We start from the raw sequence: 26078 nt of genomic DNA, 5'->3' as shown, positions 1-26078 counted from the left end.
TCACCCTCATTCCCCTTGCCCGCAAACTACAAACCATCCCTCACCTTCGGCACACACTCTATGCTGGTGATAAGACTCTATGGACCACCCATTGCAATGATGGAGACATAGTGAATACTCTGCAGTCAGCAGCTACCCTCGTCCAAACACATGCGCGGAGTATCGTACTCTCATGCTCTCCGGAGAAGTCGGAGCTCCTCATACTCCGCCCCACAACCCGAAACTGCCCCACCACCCCTAGAACCGTGACACTGGAAAACCGGTACATCCCTGAGGTACACACTCTCCGGGTACTGGGCCTCCACATCCAAAATAACGGGAAAAACACACTCACCATCCACAAACTCAAGCGGACGGTGGTGTCGATATCCCACCTAATCCGCCGAGTTTCTGCACACCACCGGGGCATGAAGTAGCATGACCTATGTCGTCTCATTCATGCCTTCGTCCTCAGCCGCTTTCTCTTCACGCTCCCCTACATTAAACTCCAGGGCAGAGAAATCTCTACCCTGGATGCCACAATCCGAACAGCATTTAAGGCAGCACTACACCTACCCCTAAATACCCCCACCGAAAAGCTCCTCCAGCTAGGCCTACATAACAAGATAGGTGAGCTTATTGAGGCCTACCGACAGACAAAATACATACGTCTCACGAGAACCACCACCGGCAGACACCTTCTACACACCCTCGGTATCAGGATAGCAGCCACGGATCCCACACAGCTCCAGGTCCCCCACCACATTCATCACGAACTTCTTAAACCTCTCCCTAAAAACATGCACCCCACCTACCACGAACCCCGCCGCAGAGCTCGCGCACGGGCGCTCCACAAACACTATGGCATGGAACCGAATGCTGTGTGGGTGGATGCCGCATGTACAGGTGAGGACGCGGTTGTTACCATCACGAACCCCTCCCTAAAACCGATTACCACCCTTCACATATCCCCAACTACCACTTCGCAGGAGGCTGAAGAGGCTGTCATTGCCCTAGCTATTACGCGCATGGAGGCCCGGTATATATTATTGGACTCTAAAACTGCGATACTAAATTTTGCTCGCGGGAGAATTCACGTCCCTGCATTTCGCATACAGAACTCCCTCGCTGCACGCCCGCCCCGCCACATGGAGTTCATATGGATGCCTGCGCACTCCCGGAATCCTGGAAACAAGGCTGCCAACGCTTTAGCCCGAGGTTCTCTCAACCGGGTACCGGCGGCCTCCGATCCGGGGTTCTCACGGGAGCGCATGCATTCATTCAGTGAACTGACGCAAGCCTGCAAAGCCGAGCGTCGGCTCTACCCGCCACCCCATCCCTCCCTCGACAATTATCACCAGACACTTTGGAGGCGGCTCCAAACACGCACCTTACCCTCCCCTTGTATAAGCTCGCGCTATCACCATGTCCACACCGACCCCTCCTGTACTCTCGGCCACCACCCCAAAGCCACTCTCGATCACATCCTTTTCCTCTGCCCGGCGGATCCTTCCCCGCGGGGCCTGGAGCACCTTACTACTTGGGAGGCTTGGAAAACCCTACTGCGCTCCGAAGACCCGGCCAAGCAAGCCATCGCCACAGGCCGGGCTGCCAGCGTCATGAGCCTCCGGGACATGAACGTTTGAGTGCAGTGCGGCCGTGCGGGGGCCCAAGGACCTGCGTGTCCGCAACTCCCCTGTGGGCAATAAAGTTATAACCACCACCACCACCAGAGTTCCGGACGCCGACACCCGAGAGAGGCGAGCTGGCCGGCTGATACTAAGGCAGCAGAGCTTGCGGAGTCGGCGGGAGCACCGATTTACCGAAGAGCTGACACGCACCAGACTCGGAAATACGTGCGACAACAGAAGTTTTTAAGAGCATTCCTTTTATGCGAAGCATATTACGAGAGCTCAACCCAGCTCCTCAGGCGCGGCGGTGTCGCCATGAAACCACGTGACACCGTGACGTCACGACAGAGGAGAAGTGGCTTTGGCTCAACTCTTGCAAGACGGGCTGGGTGGGAATCGAACCAGGGTCTCCGGAGTGTGGGACGGAGATGCTACCACTGAGCCACGAGTACGATGCTTCAAAGCGGTACAAAAGCGCCTCTAGTGAATGCGGTGTTGCCTTAGAAACGAGCTGTTTCTAAGGCGTGCGTCTCTTGCTCAGGCGCACATTTCGTTGCCGCGCCGAACGCTGCTTTGCTCGACGCTCACCGCGTCCAATGCGGGGCGCGTAGTCGCTGCCCTGTAGCCCATTGTCTTACACCCCTTGGCGGGTCGACGGGAACGCTGTCGCGTTCCACTCTTGAAGGCGAAGCAGTAATGCATGAGTTGTTTCTTCGTCTAGCCGAACCAAATATAGCCAAGCAACAGCAGTTCACCAGGCTAAACAGTGGTTCAACAACTAAAATAAAGGCTAGTATGCTTCGCATCCTGGGCTTAACCTTACCTAAGCCACAGCCATTTTTTTGTTAGTGTCGCAGCCTTAAGCTAGGGTTGCCGGACCTTCGCCAAGAAGGCGCTAGGAACTGACACGGCGGGCCATTAGGCATATTTAGTCACCGCTAAATAGGCGACAAAGGTACGGATATCTCTCTATGTTTCATTTCCCAGGAACGTTATTTGGAGTTAACTGAGTTTTGAGTGTGTTTTATTTTGGGTTTCTTTTGAGTAAAATCTGTTTGCTGTGCTCACCTGCGTCTCCCGACTCCATCTCTCCTAACATCTGCACGTCCCCGCAATCGATGACACGCGACAGCAAAACTGTTCGCGACAAAAATTGGCCAGTCTGCCAGGATAAAATTCGTACCAGGATACGTCCCAGGACCGAATGTGTCCCAGGATATTCCCAGGATTCTATTTCGGCCCTGTCACTGATCTTGCTGGTTTAGAGATGGAGTGTGAACGTGTGGCAGCGATAGATAAAGACTTAAACTTATAAAAGGATGAGACGATGAAGTTCTTCGACTGTGCTCAACAAGAAAAAGAAAAGCAATACGAACGAACGTGCGAAGAGCACAAAATAGAAAAAGAAATTTTGGAGCTGAAGATAAAGCTAGCAGAGGTGGGCGCGGGCTCTCGTGATGGTACGAGTAACCCAGATCGGGGTCATCCGGCTCACCTTCTTCCAGTCCAAAAGGGATTTGTCCTAGGAAGTTGATGGCACCTTTCCATCAGCGAAGGGATGACCTGGATGCGTATTTGCATCGGTTCGAAATGATAGCAATCGGGCAAGGCTTGGAGAGGAGCTAGTGGGCTAACGCTTTGAGTCTGTGATTCGTGGGCGAGGCTCTGAGTGTGTTTGGACGTATGCCAGAAGAGGAGCCATTAGACTATGACAAGGTGAAGAAAACTTTATTGCAAAATTTTAGGTTGGCCGCAGCATGGTTCCGAAAGAAGCTTAGGTCATGTAAGCCTGAAGATTCAGAAACAGGCAAGCAGTTCGCCTGTCGTCTAACAAATTATTTTGAGAGATGGATAGAGCTGTCCGAGACGGACACAACGTATGCAGGGGCTCGCGACAAAGTAATGGATGAGCAATTTCTTGCCATGTGTAGCAGCAGTTTGGTGATATTCCTTAAAGAAAGAAAACTACAAACTGCGTAGCAGATGGCAGAACAAACAGACCAGTTCCTAGAGGCACAAGGATTGAGAAATTTGGGAACGGGCGACAAAGATGCGCACACAACAGCAGTAGGAGAGACGAAGAACCAGGGGCAATGCAGTAGATAAAGGGGACCCCTGAGATGTTTTCTATGTAACCGGTTACGTAGCGCTGAACTGCCGAGTGAGAGATAATCGTCACGATACACTGGTGATTTGCCAGTTGTGACAAAAGAAAGGTCACAGTCCAGACGAATGCAGTACTAGGTCCGTGGATAAGACGGCATGTATCATGTGGTCAAGACAGGATAGACAGAGGGAGCAGGGCATGCCTGTAGTGGAAGGCGGGGTAGAAGGGCGCAAAGCTACGGTCTTCAAAGACACGGGAGCGAATACCATTTTAGTAAGGAGGAGTCTACTGCCACAAGAAAACATGACTGGGTACGTTAAACGAGTAATATTGTAGATAAGTCCAGTAAATATCTGCCAGAGGCACGGATTCAAATATCGACGCCTTTTTTGCAGGACTAGTTACAGCTATATGTGTGGAAGACCCCTTTTATGATTTGATTGTGGGAAATGTACCTGGGGTGAGGAAGGCTGACGACCCAGACCAAGTTGGAGGAGGCAAGGGAAGGACGTTCAAGAGAAAGAACACTCAGACGCACAATAAGAGGGGGTGCAAGAGATAGATGTAGCCGCTGCAGTACGAACACGAGCAAGCATGCCAAGGTTGACGACTGGGCGTGTTGGTATAGCATATTGGAGGTTGGAATGCGCAACATTTTGACGAGACGCACAGAAAAGACACACACCACAGAGCGCTTAGTAGTGCAGTGCCAAACGTAAGCTCGTGTACTGGAAGAGCACAAAAGTTGTCGCTATTGTGACATACTTCCGGCAGGCATTCTGTGGCACCAGCTGCTGGTAAGCATCTCTGAGATCGAGCTTGGTAAACTCCTGTCCACCGGACAACCATGACCAGAGATCTTTAGTCCGGGGCAACGGGTACTTCTCGACGGTAGCAACGGGGTTGATGGTAACCTCGAAATCCCCGCAGATCCTGACACTGCCGTCTCACTTGAGGATTGGTACGACGGTAGCAGCCCATTCAGATATCTTGACGGGCATCAGGATGCCCTCTCACTGTAACCGTTGTAGTTCCTGGATGAACGCGTCCTTCAGGGCGAACGGCAATTAGCGAGGCTTGAAAAAACATGGCCGGGCTCCCTCAGGTACATAGATGCCAGCCGTCGTGCCGGCGATTGTGCTCACCCCTGGCTGTAACAGGGCCTAAACTCGGTTAGGAGGCTGAGGACGTCTTGCACCGCATGCAGGCTGGCTTCCTGGTACTCTGGCAGAGGAACGCCCGGTGCCGGAATCCAGTTTCAGCCCAGCAGCATCGGCGACGACCCCTTGGTTAAGTAAAGGGGAGGGGTTGCCTCCCTGTCGCCAAAGCGAATGCTGACCTGTGCCTGACTCTGGATCTGAGAGAGCTGCCTGCAGTAGCTGCGCAACACCACGCCCGAAGCCTCGACAGACACGCCGGGGAATGTACGCTTGAAGAATTTCAGTGTTTGACGGAAGCCCGTCTGGTCAGGATGAAACATGGTTGATAGGTAGACAAAAACCCGGGGCACTGCGCCGACCAAAGTAAAATTTAAAAGAAAAGACGTCTCGGCTCCCACACGGGAGCCTTGTTCACAGGTAAAACCCTTTAGATTGTACCTGTGAAAAAGGCTCCCGTGTGGGTCCGACACGTCTTCTTTTCTTTTAAATATTACTTTGGTCGGCGTAGTGCCCCGCGTTTTTGTCTACCTATCAACCATGTTTCATCCTGACCAGACGGGCTTCCGTCAAACACTGAAATTCTTCAAGCGTACATTCCCCGGCGTGTCTGTCGAGGCTTCGGGCGTGGTGTTGCGCAGCTACTGCAGGCAGCTCTCTCAGATCCAGAGTCAGGCACAGGTCAGCATTCGCTTTGGCGACAGGGAGGCAACCCCTCCCCTTTACTTAACCAAGGGGTCGTCGCCGATGCTGCTGGGCTGAAACTGGATTCCGGCACCGGGCGTTCCTCTGCCAGAGTACCAGGAAGCCAGCCTGCATGCGGTGCAAGACGTCCTCAGCCTCCTAACCGAGTTTAGGCCCTGTTACAGCCAGGGGTGAGCACAATCGCCGGCACGACGGCTGGCATCTATGTACCTGAGGGAGCCCAGCCATGTTTTTTCAAGCCTCGCTAATTGCCGTTCGCCCTGAAGGACGCGTTCATCCAGGAACTACAACGGTTACAGTGAGAGGGCATCCTGATGCCCGTCAAGATGTCTGAATGGGCTGCTACCGTCGTACCAATCCTCAAGTGAGACGGCAGTGTCAGGATCTGCGGGGATTTCGAGGTTACCATCAACCCCGTTGCTACCGTCGAGAAGTACCCGTTGCCCTGGACTAAAGATCTCTGGTCATGGTTGTCGCAACAACGCTTGAAGTGTCTCCCGGCCATGACCGACATGCTCGCCCCTGTGTCTAGCTCGATGGAAATGGGGTACCCGCAGATTTCGATGGTCAGCATGTATGGCGGCACAGACGACGGTACAAGGCCTGCGTGCCACTTGTCCGAAATCGACGGGTCCTCGACAACGACGTGGAACCTGGCCGCGGAAGAACTCCAGCCTGCTGCCGCACGCCCCCGCCACGTACCGTTGCGACGGCTACCCTGGCCGCGGACTTGTTTGGTACTTGCACTCGAACCAGGCTTCTGCTGCTGTCCGTTTTTCGTCCTCCCCCTTCTCCATACCCGTGCCAGATGCCCAGTTTTCCCGCACGTGAAGCCTTGTGCTTGAGAGAACTGACACTGAGAGAGAGAATAGGCACCACCACAGCGACCACAGGTACTGCCTTTTGTCGCCAACTTGTTGGCCGCCGCTTCCGCTGAAGGCAAGCCAGTCGCACGGGCAATCTCGCCGGCGTCCTTGGCGGCAGTTTGCATTGCCAGCGCTCTTTTAACGGCGTCGTCCAGCGAGAGGTCGGGAAGCTCCAGGAGTTGCGTCTGCATGGCTGAGTTGTTGATGCCGCAGATGAAACGGTCCTGGAACAGCGAGTCAAGCTGGTCCACGAAACCGCAGACACTCGCTAACCCTCGTAGCGCAGTAATGAACTGCCAGGGAGTCTCGCCTTACCGGCGGCTCCGGTTTTTGAATCGGAAGCGGCCCATTAGTGTAGACTGTGCTGGGTTGAAATGCGAACGCAGTATGGCGAGCAGCTCACCCAGCTTCTTAACATGCGGTGTGGCGGGCTTGAGAAGGTCCAGCAAGAGATTGATGACGCGGGTCCTGCAGCTGGCCAGGAAAATGTCCCGCTGTTTGGCCTCGAGCGTGTCGTTTGCCCGGAAGAATACGTGTACTTGTTCCTCGTGAACTGGCCAAGCGGACCCATCTCCCTCGAACGGCTCGAGCCTTTCGTACAGCGGCAAATGCGACAGCAACGGCGGTGGTGTTTCACCGCTCGTGGCAGCGTGGAACGATCCGTGCGTACTCGGCGGAGTGTCACGATCCGCCCGGGTTCGTTAACGAGGAAGGGCTCGAGGCACCCTCCGTTAGACAGACGCTCTGCAGCGTGGTGGTGATTAACGTTGACTGGTCGCCGAGCAGCTGTGCTCGTCGGTGTTTATTTCGCTGTGGTGACCAATGTTTGCCAACTGCACCTGGCTGGCCACCGAGCCTGGCGGGCCAACGAAGGTTATCCCCGAGGGGGCGTCACATGCTTAGTACACGGGCGAAACTTGACAACCGCCCACACCACGGCAAGGCATACCTTCTCGGTAGTTGAGTAGTTTTCCTCCGTATGAGAGAGAGATTCGGCGAGCGTACGCCATTACTTTTTCGGAGCCGTCTTGCCACTGCACCAGTACGGCACCCACACCAGCATTGCGCGCATCAGTGTGAAGTCCTGTAGGGGCATCTTGGTCGAAGTGTCGAAGAAAAGGAGGTGTTTTCAGGCGTTGGCCTACTTCGCTAAATACTATTTGCGCGTCCTCTCGTCCTCCCCCCCCCCCCCCCCCCCCCCCACAGAAAGGGAACATCGTCTCGTGTCAGGCGTGCTAACGGTGCAGCAATACATGAAAAATTCGCAGTAAAGCGTCGGCAATAGGCGCACAGCGAAGAAGCGCCTGGCTGCCTTCTTGTCGGATGGCGTGGGTAACTTTGCCACAGCGTCTATTTCGGCTGGATCATGTGGTACACCTTCCTGAAGGACGACGGGCCTGAGCAAGCACAGCTCACTTAAGCCAAAATCATAATTCTCGGGCTTCAACGTCAGCCCAGCCGAGCGTATGGCTTGGAGAACAGTAAGTAACCGGCTTAGGTGCTCCTCAAGTGTAGCTGAGAACACTATGACTGGAATGCATCATGTAACCGCACAAAAACAAGGGACAAAGAAGGAACACACAGGACAGGCGCAGTGTGTTCCTTCTTTGTCCCTTGTTTTTGTGCGGTTACATGATGCATTCCAATAACGACCACCAACTAGCCCGCTTATGCCTGTTAAAAAGCACTATGCCATCACCTAGGTAGACCGAGCATGTTTGCCACTTCAGGCCCCTACGGTGTCCATTAGACGCTAGAAAGTGGCACGCACTGAGCACAAATCGAAAGGAACACTCTAAAACCAAATTACACCCTTTCTGTTTATCTTGCCACACAACAATAAACGTCATCTGTCTGGTCCGCATTTACTTTCTTTAACGCGGCGAGCCCGGTAATTTCCAGTTACGAACGGCATACGCGTTACCAGCATGACATAGCATTCCCGACAAGTAAGTACCAGGCGCGGCGTTTTCAAGAAAGAAAACGCAAGCAAGGCAGATGACGATTAAAAATTGGAGGACGCTTAAGCTTCGCCTTCAAGAGTGGAACGCGATAGCGTTCCCGTCGACCCGCCAATGGGTGTAAGACAATGGGCTACAGGGCAGCCATCTCTTACGAGGCGCCCCGCATCAGACGCGGTGAGCGTCGAGCCATATGGTCGAGCAACGCGGCGTTCGGCGCAGCAATAGAGAGTTTTAGCCCAGCGGGTTTACGGCCAGCGGAGCGGAGCGGTCTCCACCGTTGCGCCAGCGGAGCGGCTCGCGAAAAAAGAGTTTTAGCCCAGCGGATCACCCGCTCGAGCGGGGTAAAGAGCGGGGCGCTCTGCTGCCCCACCTAGTGGTTCGAATAGGAGTTACTGAAAAATGAAATTGAATTACGCTTGCTTTTATTATGCAAGAAATGTTGAATAAAGATATATTACATGTTCTCAGTGCATTATTTCTTAATAATGTACTGAGTACTAATGTACGGGTCAGCGCGGCAGTCGCCGTCGTCGATGCAGAACTGCCGGCGTTCATGTTCGCGGCTGCCGTCTTGCATTTCCCATACACGCCCGCGCGCCCTTACGCACGCTCGCGCGCTGCGTATACTCTCCGCTGGGGAGTGCTTTCCAGCGGGCGTAAACGCTGCTCCGTAAAACCGCTGGCCGCCTCAGCGTGGTGCGCATGCGCAGTCGCGTCTCCGCTCGCCCGCTCCGCTCCGCTGGCCGTAAACCCGCTGGGCTAAAACTCTCTAATGAAACGTGCGCCTGAGCAAGCGGAGCGAACCAAAGAACTCGGTATCCCGGAGGGGGAAATGCTGCACGCCAGCCAAACGCCGTGATCGGCACGGGCAGAGAGATAGAGAGATAGTGATCTAAAGAAAGGAAGGACGCTTGATTCTGCGGAGGGAGCGAGGCGAAGCGTTGTCAGGGGAGAGAGTCCGAACCGCGACAGCTCCAATGCGCGCGTGGCGCGCCATCTGTCGGGGCAGCGCCGTACATGGAGAGGAGGGGCTCTTCTGTGTTTGCCGCAAGATGGCTCTCCGTGTGCGGAAAGCGCAGAAGAAATGCAGCGAAACGCACTTCGCTACTCGTGTAATTGCGACTTCTGTAAGTTACATGTTCATAATTACCTATATACACCACAGTATAACTTTCCACGGCTCGTTTCGAAGGCAACACCGCATTCACTAGAGGCGCGTTTGTACCTTTTGGAAGCATCGAAATCGTGGCTGAGTGATAGCGTCTCCGTCTCACACTCCGGAGACCCTGGTTCGATTCCCACCCAGAACATCTTGGAAGTTGCTTTTTATTTATGGAGTGCCTGCCGTGATTTATCGCTCACGGTCAACGCCGCAAAAACGCTGACGCCGACACCGACGCCGACACCCGACGCCGACACCCGACGCCGACACCCGACGCCGACACCGACGCCGACGACACCGGCTTTTCTGTGACACGAGCTCCTTAACGCTATCGCGTTAATATTGAGTGGCAGATATACAACCCAAAGGGTGTAGCTTCATCTAAGAGTTAAGGACGTTGAATTCTTAAAGCCCGTCGGAGGTCACGAAGGCAGTTTTCTAACCATTTCTATCATCGACCTCGATCCGCCAACACCCGCTTCGTAGGTCAATTGATGAAAGATAACGTGCATGCCGCAGCCTGTTCAGCAAATCGTCGATGCGTGGTAGCGGATAGACGTCTTTCTTCGGGACCGGGTTTAATTTGCGATAATCGATGAAGAATCGCAAACTGCGGTCTTTCTTTTTGACTAAGACCACCGGTTACACCCAGAAACTTTTCGAAGGCTGCACCACATCACCGTCGAGCATCTCCTCCACTTGCTTTTGAATGTCTTGGCGTGGTGATACGGTGCTTGGTCAGTGGTGTTTGTGTAACCTTTGACATAGTCGAAATGCAATATTCTAACTGGTGTATCAGCTCCAATAGGCACTGCCGCTCGGAAAGCGACAGGGTAGAGCCGACGTCGATAGACAAAGGCATCAAGGGCGAGAAGGTCGTTGCTTGTAGAGCGAAACAATCTCTTACTTGGGTGAGGTCGCAGTACGCAATTGCGATACCTTTCTGGATGTAACGGTCTTTGCTGCTGATGTTCGTAAGAAGGACTTCCACATGCCCATGAGTCATGTCCAGTGCGTCTCTAGCAATGGAAACGCCTTGCGTGAGCAATAGTGCAACGATTCGCTCCACGATCACATCCTCGTGGTAGGGCTTCTTGAATGATACAGATACAAGGCGGCGGGACCGCGGCTGAATTGTTACGTCGTCGGCGAACCGCAAGCGCTCATGTTGCCCGTCAGTCATCGTGTGGCCCTATGGGGTGGCAGAAAATGTCACGATACGTTCCGGAATGTTTATGACGGCGATGAGATGGGGAGGTCGGGATGTCACGATGGGCCATTCCATGTTGTATCTATTTAAAAGCCTGTTTCTTCAAAAAAACATTTAGTTGGAAGTAGCGCCTTGTCCGCCGTACATGTTCCTCTTTTAGTCCGTGTCTTCGTAGCGCTAGTTTCTGCGTCCTGCAAAACCATGCAAAACCAACTCGCCCACACCAAGCTTCGACTGCGCCATGATCTCGCAGAAAATCCATACCGAAGATGAGGTGTTTGCAGCAGTCGGGGTGAATGACGAAAGAGGCAACGAAGCTGGAATTGCCAATGTGGATTCGCATGGTGCACGTTCCCGTTGGTGTCATGAACTGACCACCGGCACTTCTTGTGTGGGGCCCTGTCCACGGCGTCTTCACTTTCCTAATTCGGTCGGCCAGCTCTTGGCCCATATTCGAGAAGTCTGCACCAGTGTCAGCAAGAAGTGCAGTGACGTGATGTCCATCCACCAGAATGCCGAGATCGGCACGGGCAACGTCGTCGGCGTTTGTATTCGTCGTCGCCATGTAGTCTTTGTGGGGTACGGGGAGGGGGGTACTTTTGGCGTCTCCACACTGGGTTACCTTCTCCGCGGAGGTCGCACCCGTTAGTTTCCCCGGTGAGGACTAAGTCAAACCACCCTGCCGATGTCAGTGGTGAAACTCTTGAGGTTTGGGGCAGTGTAACGCACAGCTGACGGGCACTGCCACCGATGACATGGTGAAGCTGCCTGGCTGGTCGAAAGCTGATAACTGTGAAGGGCGCGACGGTCCTCGAAGTGCACGGAAGCGGCAGGTGACAGGGTGCCGCCTCTAGCGTCTGGATGGTGGCAGTAACGGGCAATGTGGCCTGGTTGGCCGCAGTGGAAGCAGAGTGGTTTACCATGGGCCGCGCTCCACAAGGCGGTGCAGCGAACTGGAGGTAGTCTCACACATTTCCGTTGCCACCACGCCACGGGAGCGGGCGTGGCTGATATGGCTCTACCGGAGGTGAAGGAGGAGGACGTCGGACCATGTCGGACCATGTCGGCATAGGTCGGCGGACGTGTTTCTGGACATGGGGCTGGGGAGGAGAACGCTTGCAGCAACTCATGCCGCATGACTTCGGCAACAAAAACGACCGGCGACTGCGTAACAGGAACGCCGAGGGCTCGCAGCTCTTCACGCAGGATGTCTCGAATGATGTCTCGTAAAGAACAGTGGTGAACAATCTGAGCTGCGGAGCTTATTGGTGCTTGCTTTGACTGGCGGTCGAAGTGCCGGCAACGTTGCTGAAGGACGCACTCGATGACAGTGAATCTTCCTTGTTGAATTCGTCGACTGTTGTTGGCGGCTTTCATACGACACCGGCGAACAGCGGTTCCTTAATTCCAAGCATAAGGCGACGGACATTCTATGCCTCGGTCATATCGTGGTCAGCTCAGATGCGCCATATGTCCCGCATACCTGACGACGGTTTCAATCGATTTCTGTACCCCAGGCTCAATAAGTTGTTGTGCGTAATCTCGCCGGTCCGAGCTCGTAAACGTATCGACGAAAATTGCCCCACGTTTGGAAGCTCGCTTCCCTGTTTGCGTCTCATGTATGAGCGCTGTTTTCAATATCGAAATAAGCATGGGCGAGTTTTTGTTGGTCGTTCCAGCGATTTACAAGAGCAACGAGTTCGTACTGGTTAAGGCCGTCCTCAACATCTTCAAAAGCATCGCCGTGGTAGCTTTTGGGGAAGTGATGGTTTTCAAGAGTCATCTGGGGAAAGGCTAGGCGCGCTCTGTGAAGGAGGGGGAGCGCCGACGATGTAGCCATGTCGGTAAGATTCGCAACGGGAGGGAACTCGGGGTGAAGCCGAGCAGGCGCCGACTGAAACAGTGGACGGGAGTCGGTAGGACAAGTGGAGCTGCGGGACTGGGTGCACGTCTCCGAATAGAGGATGCCCGCATAGGGTTGAGGCTTCAGCACTTCCACCAGTGTCGCAACGTCAAAAACAGGGGTCGTAGAGCGCTATTTAGGAGGCACAGCGGCGGGTCGTCTTTTACTGCGAAGCTGTATACCTCTACGGATCAAAGAAATTTTTGTGTCGTAAGCAAAAAAAACCTCCCACGCGCGGGGCGATCCCGGAGGTGGTGCAATGCGGGTCCGACTCGTGGCGCAGCTGAAGCAGGCGTTAAGCACTCCCCATACATGGGCCAATCCCGAAGATAGTGCAATGCCGGCCCGACCCACGGCGGAGGTGAAGCAGGCTTTAAGCACTCCCCATATGTTAGCCGATCCCGAAGATGTGCAACATCGGCACGACCCGCGGCGGAGGTGAAGCAGGCGTTAAGCAGTCCCCATACGCGAGCCGATCCCGAAGATGTGCAATACCGGCACGACCCGCGGCGGAGGTGAATCAGGCGTTAAGCACTCCCTATACCTGAGCCGATCCAGAAGATGTGCAATACCGGCATGACCCGCGGCGGAAGTGAAGCAGGCGTTAAGCACTACCCATACGCGAGCTGATTCCGAAGACGTGCAACACCAGTACGACCCGCAACCGAGGTGAAGGAGGTGTTAAGCACTCCCTAAACGTAAGCCGATCGCGAAGATGTGTAAAACCGGAGCGCCCGGCTGCGGAGGTCAAGCATGTGTTAAGCATTCCTTATACCTGAGCCGATCCCGAAGATAGGGCAATACCGGCAAGACCCGCGGTGGAAGTGAAGCAGGCGTTAAGCACTCCCCACACTTGGGCATATCCCGAAAATAGTGCCCTGCTGGCCAGACCCGCGGTGTAGGTCAAGCAGGTGTTAAGCACTCCCCATACGAGGGCCGATACCGAAGATAGCGCAATGCCGGGGCGACCAGTGACGCAGATGAAGCAGGCGTTAAGCACTCCCCATACGTAAGAACTCGAACTAGCCTGGACCTGAGGAGGGAACGGAAGAAACTGGCACATACGAAGCCGAACAATGAGTTAGCGGTAAGATGGAAAATAGAGGAGTTCCAGATCAAGCTACAGAACAGGTATTCGGCTTTAACTCAGGAAGAGGACCTTAGTGTCGAAGCAATGAACGTCAATCTTATGGGCATCATTAAGGAGTGTGCAATGGAAGTCGGTGGTAACTCTGTTAGGCAGGATACCAGTCAACTATCACAGGAGACGAAAGATCTGATCAAGAAACGCCAATGTATGAAAGCCTCTAGCCCTACAGCTAGAACAAAACTGGCAGAACTTTCCAATTTATACAACAAGCGTAAGACAGCTGACATAAGGAAGTATAATATGGATAGAATTGAACATGCTCTCAGGAACGGAGGAAGCCTAAAAGCAGTGAAGAAAAACTAGGAATTGGCCGTAAACATATGTATGCGTTAAGAGACAAAGCCGGCAATATCATTACTAATATGGATGAGATAGTTCAAGTGGTTGAGGAGTTCTATAGATATTTATACAGTACCCGTGGCACCCACGGCGATAATGGAACAGAAAATAGTCTTGAGGAATTCGAAATCCCACAGGTAACGCCAAAGAAGTAAAGAAAGCCTTGAGAGATATGCAAAGGGGGAAGGCAGCTGGGGAGGATCCGGTAACAGCAGATTTGTTGAAGGATGGTGGGTAGATTGTTCTAGAGACACTGGCCACCCTGTATGCGCAATGCCTCATGACCTCGAGCGTACCGGAATCTTGGAAGAACGCTAACATAATCCTAATCCATCAGAAAGTGGACGCCAAAGATTTGAAAAATTATACACCGATCAGCTTACTGTCAGTTGCCTACAAACTATTTAAAGGTAATCGCAAATAGAATCATATACACCTTAAACTTCTGTCAAGCAAAGGAGCAGGCAGGATTCCGTAAAGGCTACTCTGCAATAGACCATACTCACACTATCAATCAGGTGATAGAGAAATGTGCGGAATATAACCAACCCTTATATATAGCTTTCATTGATCACGAGCAAGCGTTTGATTCTGTCGAAACCTCAGCAGTCATTGAGGCATTTACGAATCAGGGTGTAGACTAGCCGTATGTAAAAATACTGAAAGATATCTATAGCGGCTTCACAGCCACCGTATTCCTCCATAAAGAAAGCAACAAAATCCCAATAAAGAAAGGCGTCAGGCAGGGAGATACCATCTCTCCAATGCTATTCAGAGCGTGTTTACAGGAAGTATTCAGAGACCTGGGGTGGGAAGAATTGGGGATAAAAATTGATGGAGAATACCTTAGTAACTTGCGATTCGCTGATGACATTGCCTCGCTTAGTAACTCAGGAGACCAATTGCAATGCATGCTCACTGACCTGGAGAGGCAAGGGAGAAGGGTGGGTCTGAAAATTATACTACAGAAAACTAAAGTAATGTTTAACACTCTCGGAAGAGAACAGCAATTTACAATAGGTAGCGAGGCACTGGAAGCGGTAAGGGAATACATCTACTTAGAGCAGGTAGTCACTGCTGATCCGGATCATGATACTCAAATAATCAGAAGAATAAGAATGGGCTGGGGTGGGTTTGGCAGGCATTCTCAGATCTTGAACAGCAGGTTGCCATTATCCCTCAAGAGAAAAGTTTATAATAGCTGTGTCTTACCAGTACTCATCTACGGGGCAGATACCTGGAGGCTTACGAAAAGGGTTCTACTCAAACTGAGGACGACGCAACGAGCTATGGAAAGAAGAATGATGGGTGTAACGTTAAGGGATAAGAAAAGAGCAGATTGGGTGAGGAAGAAAACGCGAGTTAATGACATCTTAGTTGAAATCAACAAAAAGAAATGGGCATGGGCAGGACATGTAATGAGGAGGGAAGATAACCGATGGTCATTAAGGCTTACGGACTGGATTCCAAGGGAAGGGAAGCGTAGCAGGGAGCGGCACAAAGTTATGTGGGCGGATGAGATTAAGATGTTTGCACAGACGACATGGCCACAATTAGTACATGACCGGTGTTTTCGGAGAAGTATGGGAGAGGCCCTTGCCCTGCAGTGGGCGTAACCAGTCTGATGATGATACATATGCCGATCCCGAAGATAGAGCAATGCTGGGCCGACTCGTGGCGGAGGTGCAGTTGGCCATTAAGGGGCCCACATACACAGCTTCGCTGGTCATCTTTCTGCACAGGGTGGAAGGGCACTGAGCGATTATTTTTAATGCCGAACGCAACTGCGACTTGTTCACTGCGCCTGGACAAAAACGATCATGTCTACTCGCGTTGTCCTCTTTTTCACCGGAGTACTGGAGTGGCAATAAATAAATAAATAAATATATATATATATATATATATATATATATAAACGAGAAGAAAGGGGGTTAACCGAGGGACCCGATAATTATTAGTCATATAATGAGAAGCCAACAAACACTGACACCAAGTACAACATAGGGGAAATTGCATGTGCTTAATAAATGAAATAAAGTAATGATTAATTAATGGAAATTAAAGTGGATGAAAAAACAACTTGCCGCAGGTGGGAACCGAACCCACAACCTTCGCATTTCGCGTGCGATGCTCTACCAATTGAGCTACCGCGGCGGCGTTTCCCCATCCACTTTCTTGGGTATTTATGTGTACTAGTAGAACCCTGGGAGTGGGGGCGCTGGCTAACACTCCCAGGGTTCTACTAGTACACGTAAATACCCAAGAAAGTGGATGGGGAAACGCCGCCGCGGTAGCTCAATTGGTAGAGCATCGCACGCGAAATGCGAAGGTTGTGGGTTCGGTTCCCACCTGCGGCAAGTTGTTTTTTCATCCACTTTAATTTCCATTAATTTATCATTACTTTATTTCATTTATTAAGCACATGCAATTTCCCCTATGTTGTACTTGGTGTCAGTGTTTGTTTTACGAAGAGTGGCGAAGAAATTGTTTTATTTACAAGAGATGGACGATGATCGTAGCGTGATAGTAGCGCAGCTCGGCCTCTCAAACTCCTCGTTCTCCTTCTCTTCTTTCTTCTTGTCCGTGCCTTTCGTATCTCTTACATTTCCCCGCAAGCAGAAGAAGCTCGTGAGGTGAGTCAGGATGGACAAGCAGGGTAGAAAGGCTTCAGGCGAGCAATATGAGTCAGCTGAGTTCTGCTTGATCGCCGACCACATTGCACAGTAGGTGAGCTCTGACGTAAGTGAGTTCGCTCAGGCGGTCCACAACTACAAATGGGCCTGAATATTGTCACAAGAACGTTTGGCACAATCCACGCTTGCGTTGCGGCGTCCAAAGAAGGACCAAGTCCCCCTTTTCCAACGATACTTGCACGTGACGGTCGTCGTATCGCTCTTTCGAACGACTTTGCGAGGTCGGAGTACCAAGACGAGCTATTCGACGGGCTTCTTCGGCGAGACACAAAGTCTTCGATACAGAATCGTCACTGTGCAGAACGAAGGGTAGGGAAGTTTCCAGAGGGCTTCTCGGCAGCTTTGCACACAGGAGATAAAATGGGCTATAGTTCGTGGTTTCGTGTTTCGCCGTGTTGTATGCGTAAGTGATGACGGGCAGCACGTCGTTCCAGTTCTTATGATTGGAGGAGACGTACATGGTAAGCATGTTAGCCAGCGTTCTGTTTGTCCTTTCAACGAGGCCATTGGTCTGTGCATGACACGGCGTGGAATGACGGAACTGTGAAGTGCACACACGAAGTAATTCTTCAATGGCATCAGCCGTGAACTGGCGACTACTGTCGCTGATGATGACACGTGGTGGGCCATGACGAAGGACAACGGAACGCAGCAGGAAGACCGCCCCGCAAGCGGCGGTGGAAGACTGTATGACTGCAGCTTCTGCATACCGTGTAAGATGGTCTACGCAGACAATTATCCAACGGTTCTTCTTGTTAGATTACGGGAATGGGCCCAAAAGGCCAATGCCTACTTGCTCGAACGGCATACTGGGCGTGTCAATGGCCGAAGGAGACCCGTGGCTGCGGTGGTTGGTCGCTTGTGACGTTGCCAAGTTTCACAACTAGCGACATAGCGCTTGGTTATTTCGTATATTTTGGGCCAGTAAAAGCGCGTCTGCGTGCGGTGTAGCGTTCGTACGAAGCCGAAATGGCCAGATGTCACATCGTCATGCATGGCGCGTAGAACATCGGAGCAGATACTCTCGGAGACAACACGCAGAAAACGTGCTCCATGCCCGGAGTAATAAGTTTTGTAAAGTAATTTATCACGGACAGTAAAGCGACCGCTGCCTTGAGAAGTACAGCCGGCGACAAAAAGCGGATTGAGGGTAACATCACTCCGTTGTTCTCGCTGAAAGTCTGCCGCGTCAGGGAACGTCGAAGTAACAGCAGCGAGACAGTCGTCAAAATTCCCAGCATCGCACTCGGTAGCCGCAAGAGGAATCCGAGAGAGGCAGTCTGCGTCAGCGTGACGACGGCCACTCTTGTACGACACCACAAAGTCGTATTCCTGAAGGCGCAGCGCCCAACGTGCGAGGCGACCAGGGGGATGACGCAAACCGACCAGCCAGCATAAAGAATGATGGTCGGTGATAATCTTGAATGGTGTACCGTAAAGATAACACCGAGACTTCTGTATGGCGAAAAGAGCTGCCAGGCATTCCTGTTCCGTAACCGTATAATTGCGTTCAGATTTGCTCAGGCAACTGCTGGCATATGCGACAACATGTACTGCGCCACTGTGACGTTGTACAAGCACTGCTCCTATCTCAATTCCACTAACATCAGTGTGAACTTCAGTCGGGCAAGATGGATCGAAGTGACGCAAGAGAGGTGCTGACGTTAGTATAAACTAGAGTTGAGAGAATGATGCGTCACACTCTGGTGTCCAATTGAAGGATGCATTTTGTCGCAAAATACTTGTCAACGGGTAAACGATGTCGGCAAACCGGGGAACAAAACGACGGAAATACGAACATAGGCTAATGAATGAGCGAAGTTCTCGTGCTGATGGCGGTGGCTTGAAGGAGCTCACCGCTTCAATCTTATGAGGATCGGGTCTGACGCCATCCTTGTCAACTAAGTGTCCTAGGACCAGTGTTTGACGTTCGCCAAAGCGACATTTTTTTAGTTTAGAACCAGTCCAGCTTTCAAGATGCAGTCGAGAACAAGGTTGAGGCGTTCGTTATGTTCTTCAAACGTGCAGCCAAAGATTACAACATGATCGAAGTAACACATGCATATCTCCCACTTTAGACCACGTAGTACTGTGTCCATGAATCTTTCGAAGGTGGCAGGAGCATTGCAAAGGCCAAAAGACATAACATTAAATTCGAATATGCCATCTGGAGTAACGAAAGTGGTCTTTTCCTTGTCGGCAGGGTCCACAGGTATTTGCCAATACCCCGATGGCAAATCAAGTGTTGAGAAGTAAGAAGCAGCGCGTAAGCAGTCAATGACGTCATCCATTCGCGGTAGTGGATAGACATCCTTCTTCTTCACTGCGTTTATATGTCTGTAATCCAGGCAGAATCTCCAGGAGCCATCTATTTTCGGACCAGGATTACTGGGGCTGCCCATGGACTAGACGACTCTTGAACGACACCTTTGTTCATCATCTCCTCGACTTGCTCTGCAATAACTTTTCACTCGGAGGGTGACACTCGGTAGGGCTTCTGGCGGATGGGGTGTGCTGAGCCGGTATCTATTCTGTGACGAGCGCGGGACGACGGTAAATGAAGGGGTGCATCTCCATGCGTCAAGTCGAATGCAGGTTCGTGCCTGGCAAGGACATGTACCAGTGCTTGCCGTTCCGATGTACCGAGAGTCTTGCTGATTATGCCAAGCATTAGCTCTTCAAAATGGCCATTACCGCAAGGAGGGCAAGCTGTACAGATGTCCGTGGTTGGTGCCGCCATTGAGTTACATGCGGCTTCATCGAAGAGAGCGATTTTCATACCGCGAGGAAGGACAACCGGTATGGCGGAACAGTTCAGCGTCCACAATGCGGCGACTCCTTTCATCATGCACACGACACAGCAGGGCACAAGTATATCTTTTTTAGCACAATTTATGCGGAGAGGCCTAACTACAAGGTCAACACAATCAGCGTCAACAGTAGTTGCAGAAACAGGAACGGGCGTCAGGCACCACGGTGGTGCAATCACTTCATCAAGAACACTGAGTATGTCTGTGTCCCTGTCATCGCCACGCGAGCTTTGTTCGGTATCTGCTGTCATAATTAACTTGTTCAATGACATTTCGCCACAACCACAGTCCATGGAAGCGGCGCACTGTTCGAGAAAATTGATACCAAGAATGACATCGTGCGAACAAACGAGAAAGAACAAGGAATTCGACACAATAACTTTCTCAGCCAACAAAACACTCACAGCACAAACACCAAGGGGATGAAGCCACTAGCCGTCTACTCCACGAAAGGTAATACCGTCGTTCCAAGAAAACATAACTTTGTGGCCTAGACGGTTTTTGAAAACGAGGCTCATCACAGACACAGTCGCTCCAGTACCAACTAACGCCATGGTCGGTATTCCGTCAATCCAGACATTCACTTTGGTTTTGAGCATCACAACAGGCAGAGGTATTTCTTGCAGAGACCGTCCGGCGACCTCACCTCCATTCGGCGCGGATGCTAGTTTTCCGGCGGCGGAGACGAAGAACGGCACCGAGGGGGCGGAGAGCGACGGGGACGGTTATTTGGTGGCGTCAAACTCCGCTCAGAAGCTGGCGAATCGCTGCGTCTGTTCTCGTGTGAGAAGCGGTCCATTGGAAGCAAATCGGTCGTCCGCAAGCCATATGAAGTACGGGTTCTGGGTGGCGAGAATGTCGGTGGCGTCCTTCGTGATTGACGGCCTTCGCGACAATACCGAGCTATATGGCCTGTGGAACCACAGTTGTAGCACATGGAAGTGTCGCGGCTCACAGCATCTTCCTCGAAACGGATGCTAGGCTGCTGCGGGCGGCGGCAAAGTTCGTTGTCATGCGGATGACGTGTCTCTCCGGCTCGCTAAAATCCGTTGTATCGTTCATAAGTCACGTCGTGGTAGTAGGGTCGGTGCTGTTCTAGTCGCGACCTGACAGAAGTCACAGGGCCTCGGGGATAAAAACACCGCTGCTCTCGTTTTGGCCGAGCGTCATAAGTAGGGCGTCTGTCGTAGAGACGTGGCTGCTCTCGGGGCGCAAGTTCATAATCCTCAGTGCCCCTCGCCGCGGGATACGGGGAGAAGGATACCACGTTTGGCTCGAAATCTGGTGGTAGGCGGAAGCTATGAGTGCCTGGATGTGTCACTTGCGCGTGCAGGATGAGCTCTTTTCGAACTATTTGTCGGATCGTTCATGCAAGATCGAGGGCTGGTTACTGTCCAAGCTTGCAACTGTCGTCACATTGCCTAGCCTGCCAAACTTCGGCGTGATGCGCCTCGTTTTCAGTTGCTCGAAAGTACGACAGTGCCGAATGTTGTCAGTGACGGAAGCCAGGTTGTCTGCGTCGTGGGACATATTCAACTCCGGTAGATCCGGTAGGCGTCCAGCAAGGCGACGGCTCCGTCGAAGAACTTCTGGTTCAACCTCCGTCTTCGGTTGTCGATTACCCCGCACCTTCTACCACGACTGCTACGATACGAAGAGTCTCGAAGAAATGGTTTTATTTACAAGAGATGGACGATAATCATAGCGTGATAGTAGCGCAGCTCGGCCTCTCAAACTTCTCGTTCTCTTCGTCTTCTCTTCTTTCTTGTCCGTGCCTTTCCTATCTGTTACAATATATATACTAAAAGATCTTGCACCAAAAAACAACGCACACAAGAAAGACGACGGCACCACGAGCGCTACTTCAACTGTTTAATGAGGGTAAAAGCACTCGACATATATAGCCCTCCACAACACCGCGCTTGTGCACAAGGCAACATGGAGTACGAGGTGCTGCGGAGGGCTATATATGTCTGTTTAATGAGTGCTTTCACCCTCATGAAACAGTTGAAGTAGCGCCCGTGGTGTCGTCGTCTTGTGTGTGTTGTTGTTTGGCGCAAAATCTTTTCAGTATGCAAGACCACCAAATAGCCCAGCAGTTAACTCTTCTAATATATATATATATATATATATATATATATATATATATATATATATATATATATACAGGGTCTTCACAGTTCCAAGACTTTCAGGGTTTTTCGAAAAAATGCGAAGAGGAGTACACAGAACCTATTTGTCTACCAAGGTTATTCGGCTAGGTGGTCGCAAACTTTAACGATATTTGTAGCCGCAATGCCAGTGTTTAATTGAATTCGATAATGAACTTTTTATTCACTGCAGTTAGCGTGTACGTTTGTATTAAAAACTCAGAGGCGTTACGATTTCGTGACTATTTCATTTCGTACAATTTTAGTAACGCGCCTGAGTCCTGAGATATGGATGTTCGAAATTTCAGCCCAAGCCGTCCGATTAAGCGTGCGAGACGGCGGCACCAGCTATGAGGCCCCTTCCTAATGTGACGCAGCTGTTACGTATGTTGCGTATGTTACGCCAGTCTGACAAGGATGTGGGCTGAAAGGAGACGGCGATTATTTTTCGTTCTCGGCCAACCTTTCCGTTCTTGGCCAGCGAAACCGAAGAGTGACTGTGCGGGCAACGTGAGACGAGCCCTGTTTCTTTGAGCAATTGCTGTTAGAAGAAGTGGCAAGACGCCGTGCCGCTTAAGACTTCTCGTGCACTCAAGTACAGCGATACTACTCTGATATTTATATAATATTGGAAGCTTTGTTTGCAGAATGACTGAAATTAATGCCATCTCACAAAATAAGCGACAGCGTCAGCTGCCATACAGCACATTATAAACATTCAAGTGTACAGGGCGGCTTGCACATGCGTAGAGATAATTTGCTACCCTACACTGTCAGCGCTCAGGAAGCGCGGGTTAACGGCCCGCATTTTTCATTTTTAAAATTAAAAAGCATCTACGAGTCCTCATGACAGAGTATGAAATTGTGTCAAAGCAATCAAATTCATATTTATTTAGTTACACACAGCTCTGATTGCGGCATTACATCGGAAGAAGCGGGAATAAAAGAACAAAAAAAGAAACAGGTACAGTGTAAATCCATGGCCTACACACAAACAAAACATACAAACATTTTAGAGATTTGCTTCAAATCTACCATTGCTTACACAGTATTAGTTTCGAGTGATATGAAATTTTGCTCAACTTAGAATTATGACAGTCTCCATGAAACCAACCGTATAAAAATGTTCGAAATGCTTGCCTTCCGCCGCAACACACCACATGAACCGCTCTCTCTTCGAGTTGACCACTCTAGGCAGCATTTGTGATTCGATGCTTCTACAGGCGGTAACTATCCTCATCTTCATGTCATTGACATCGGTGGGCTAAACTGCGCCAAGCGATCTTTCACGTAGCCCCACAAAAAGAAGTCCAGTGGAGAGAGATCAGGGCATCGCGGCGGCTAAAAGGTCTCTCCTTCGCGTCCAATCCGCTGCCATGAAAACTTACACTTTAACCAGTTCTTTGCAGTGGAGGAGAAATGTGGTGGGGCCCCGTCATGCTGGAACAAAATTTGTCGCAGTTCGTTGAGAGGGAGACTCGAGCAAAATTTATCGACGACACCAGCAAGAATTACGTGCGCATAATTCTTTCCATCGAGGCAAAGGTGGTCTCTTCTTCATTAGTCCACAGGAATGGCGTGTCGTCATTCGTAAGGCGAAATAGCGGCTCTGCAATCTGCAACACATTTTCAATAAAGCGTCGGTAATACGCACACAAACCCAAAAATCGTTGGACACTTTGCTTGTCGGTTGGAGCGGGAAAATATGCTACGGCAGCAGCCTTCTCGGGATCGGGCCGAACACCTGCCGCGCTTACGACGTGACCAAGGAACTTCAGTTCCTCGTAACCGAAATGGAATTTCTCTGGCTTGAGTGTAAGGTCAGCAGATCGAATGGCTTCGAGTACATTCCGAAGGCGTCGAAGGTCCTCGTCAAAGTTTCCGAAAAGACAACGACATCATCGAGACAGACGAGGCAGCTTTTCCATTTGAGATCAGCGGGAACGGTGCCCGTCATTCGCTGGAATGTTGCTGGAGCGGAGCAGAGGCGGGAAGGGAGTACTCTAAATTCCTAAAGGCCGTCAGGAGTCACGAAAGCAGTTTTCTCGCGGTCACGCTCATCTACGTCAATTTGCCAGTAGCCACTTTTCAGATCGATAGAGGAGAAATACTTCTCGCGCCTCAGCCTGTCCAGAGAATCGTCGACACGAGGCAACGGGTACACGTTTTTCTTCGTGACGTTGTTTAGCTTCTGGTAGTCAACACAAAATCGAAGCGTGCCATCTTTCTTTTTAGCAAGAACGACTGGCCATGACCAGGGACTGCATGAAGGTTGAATTACACCGTCTTGAAGCATTTCCTTCAGCTGCGTTTGAATCGCATGTCGCTCGGTCGCGGCAACACGATGGGGGGCACGTCGTCATAGGTGATGATACGGTGTTCCGTAATTGAAGTGTGACGCATCTTCGATGACCGTGCAAAGCAAGAGTGGAACGCAAGCAACAGCTCGCGCAAAGGTTGTTTGCTCTCTTCAGGAAGCGTTTGACTAATGTCGACGTTGCGTAGAGGGGCTCCAGCCGTTCCGATTGCCTCGGAAACAAAACACTCAGTGACATCGGCGATCGGGTCGGCGTAGGCGATGACAGTACCGGGGAAAAGGCGCCGGTGTTCGTAGCTGAAGTTCGTGACAAGAACCTCACAGCGGCCATCATGGAGATCGAAAAGGCTTCTTGCGACGCAAACATTATGAGAAAGCAGGAGAGAGCGATTGCTTTCTGCGACCGCTTCACCGTGTACAAGCCTGTCACATGACGCTTGAACCATGACACTTGCACGCGGTGGTAACGTCACAGCGTCATCGATGACACGAAGAGATGCTCGAGGGTTGATGGTGTTGGTCGTCGCTGTGGCGCTCTTTGTCGAGAAAGTGACGAGGCGTTGTCGAATGTTGATGATAGCTCTGTGCTCCCTGAGAAAGTCCATGCCCGCGATTAGGTCTCGAGAACACTGCGGGAGAATGCTCAAACTGACAACAAACGTAGAGCCGCGAATCTGTATTTGTGCCGTGCACATGCCGAGTGGTGTGACGATGTGCGCAGCAGCTATACGAACTGGCATTTGGTTCCTAGGCGTGGTCACTTTCTTCAGAAGGGTGGCCAGTTTTTCGCTGATTATAGAATAATCTGCTCCAGTGTCCACTAAAGCAGTCAATTCACGACCGTCGAGTAATACAGGAATGTCCAAAGAAATTCTTCTTCCGTAATTAACAGGTACTGTCGTCGTCGATGTATCGTCGGTCCGCGTACGCGCCAGTAGAGGTCCTTGAGGACGTCCAGACTGAGCGGCCTCGCCTCCAAAGGTCGCTGTACTTAGTTTTCCCGGCGTGGGTTGGGCGACAGACCCTGCACCACGCTCCAATACGTATACGGCGAGTCGGAGAAAACCGCCGCGGCGAAGGGGAGCGTGACTGGTGTCGAGCTGAAGGAGATTCACGCTGCTGGGCCACGTATTCTCCAATTTCAGGAGGACTCTCGCCGAACCTAGGTCGCGGCGATATATATATAATTACAAAAGTCGGCCCGTTTTTCACAGTCTGCCTCACTTAGGTCCTGATGAAGACTCGCTTTGTATGGATGAAATTCGTGCTTTTTTAGAACGTTGTGCACTGTTCCCACGCTTTTCCCGCATTGCTTAGAAATATCTCTGATGCTTGCATTTTCCATTGCATTCACACAGGCAAGACCGTCAATTTCAATGTAGTCATGAATGTTGCTTTGTGCTTTTTGGTGAACTGAGGTTGTTGTGCGAAGACGTCTGAAAATGCCAACAAATGTTGCTTTGTTTGGAACTTGCCAATCCGGATGACGAGACGCGTACAGACTTATTGCTAATGTGGCATTGCCGTTCATTTCCGCCATTGATAGCACTACATAATTTTTTCTGCGTAAAATAATACCTCGACCCAGACGAAGCCGCCGTTTTTCAACGCAGAAGGTCCTAACGCAGGGCTTGCTTCCAACAGCCCAGTTTAGTAGAGGCAGTCAGTCAGTGGCAAAGGCAAAAACACATAATGGAAGCTCAGAGGCTCACTCGATGCGCTTTCAAGGTAATGCCTGATCTGTTCGGCACTTTCGCAAAACCGCGAATAAAAAAGTTGTCAGGCATGCGCCAATAAAAGGCACTACTCACGCCAGTTCACCGTCATTCTTCTATTTCACCGCAGTTTTTCAGGCGTAGGCAATGCAGGGCCCTGAAATAATACTTTTCAGACAGATACAGCGTCCCTGGATCACCACTGGCGACTAAGCTGCTG

The 26078-nt window shown here is 51.3% G+C and overlaps 1 protein-coding gene and 1 non-coding gene across 2 annotated transcripts in view; one reads left to right on the top strand and one right to left on the bottom strand.

Annotated features, from left to right (window-relative positions):
- The window catches only part of LOC135916812 (phospholipid-transporting ATPase ABCA3-like), a 420918-nt gene that overhangs the window by 232610 nt on the left and 162230 nt on the right, over positions 1 to 26078 (bottom strand). The window lies entirely within an intron of this gene.
- On the top strand, positions 16458 to 16530 carry TRNAS-CGA (transfer RNA serine (anticodon CGA)). The gene has a single exon. It is a non-coding gene; the product is annotated as a tRNA-Ser (tRNA).

This window comes from Dermacentor albipictus, chromosome 1, assembly GCF_038994185.2.
Source record: "Dermacentor albipictus isolate Rhodes 1998 colony chromosome 1, USDA_Dalb.pri_finalv2, whole genome shotgun sequence".
NCBI classification, from domain to species: domain Eukaryota; kingdom Metazoa; phylum Arthropoda; class Arachnida; order Ixodida; family Ixodidae; genus Dermacentor; species Dermacentor albipictus.
The sequence above is the reverse complement of the archived record's forward strand: the minus strand, read 5'-3'. Positions and strand labels throughout refer to the sequence as shown.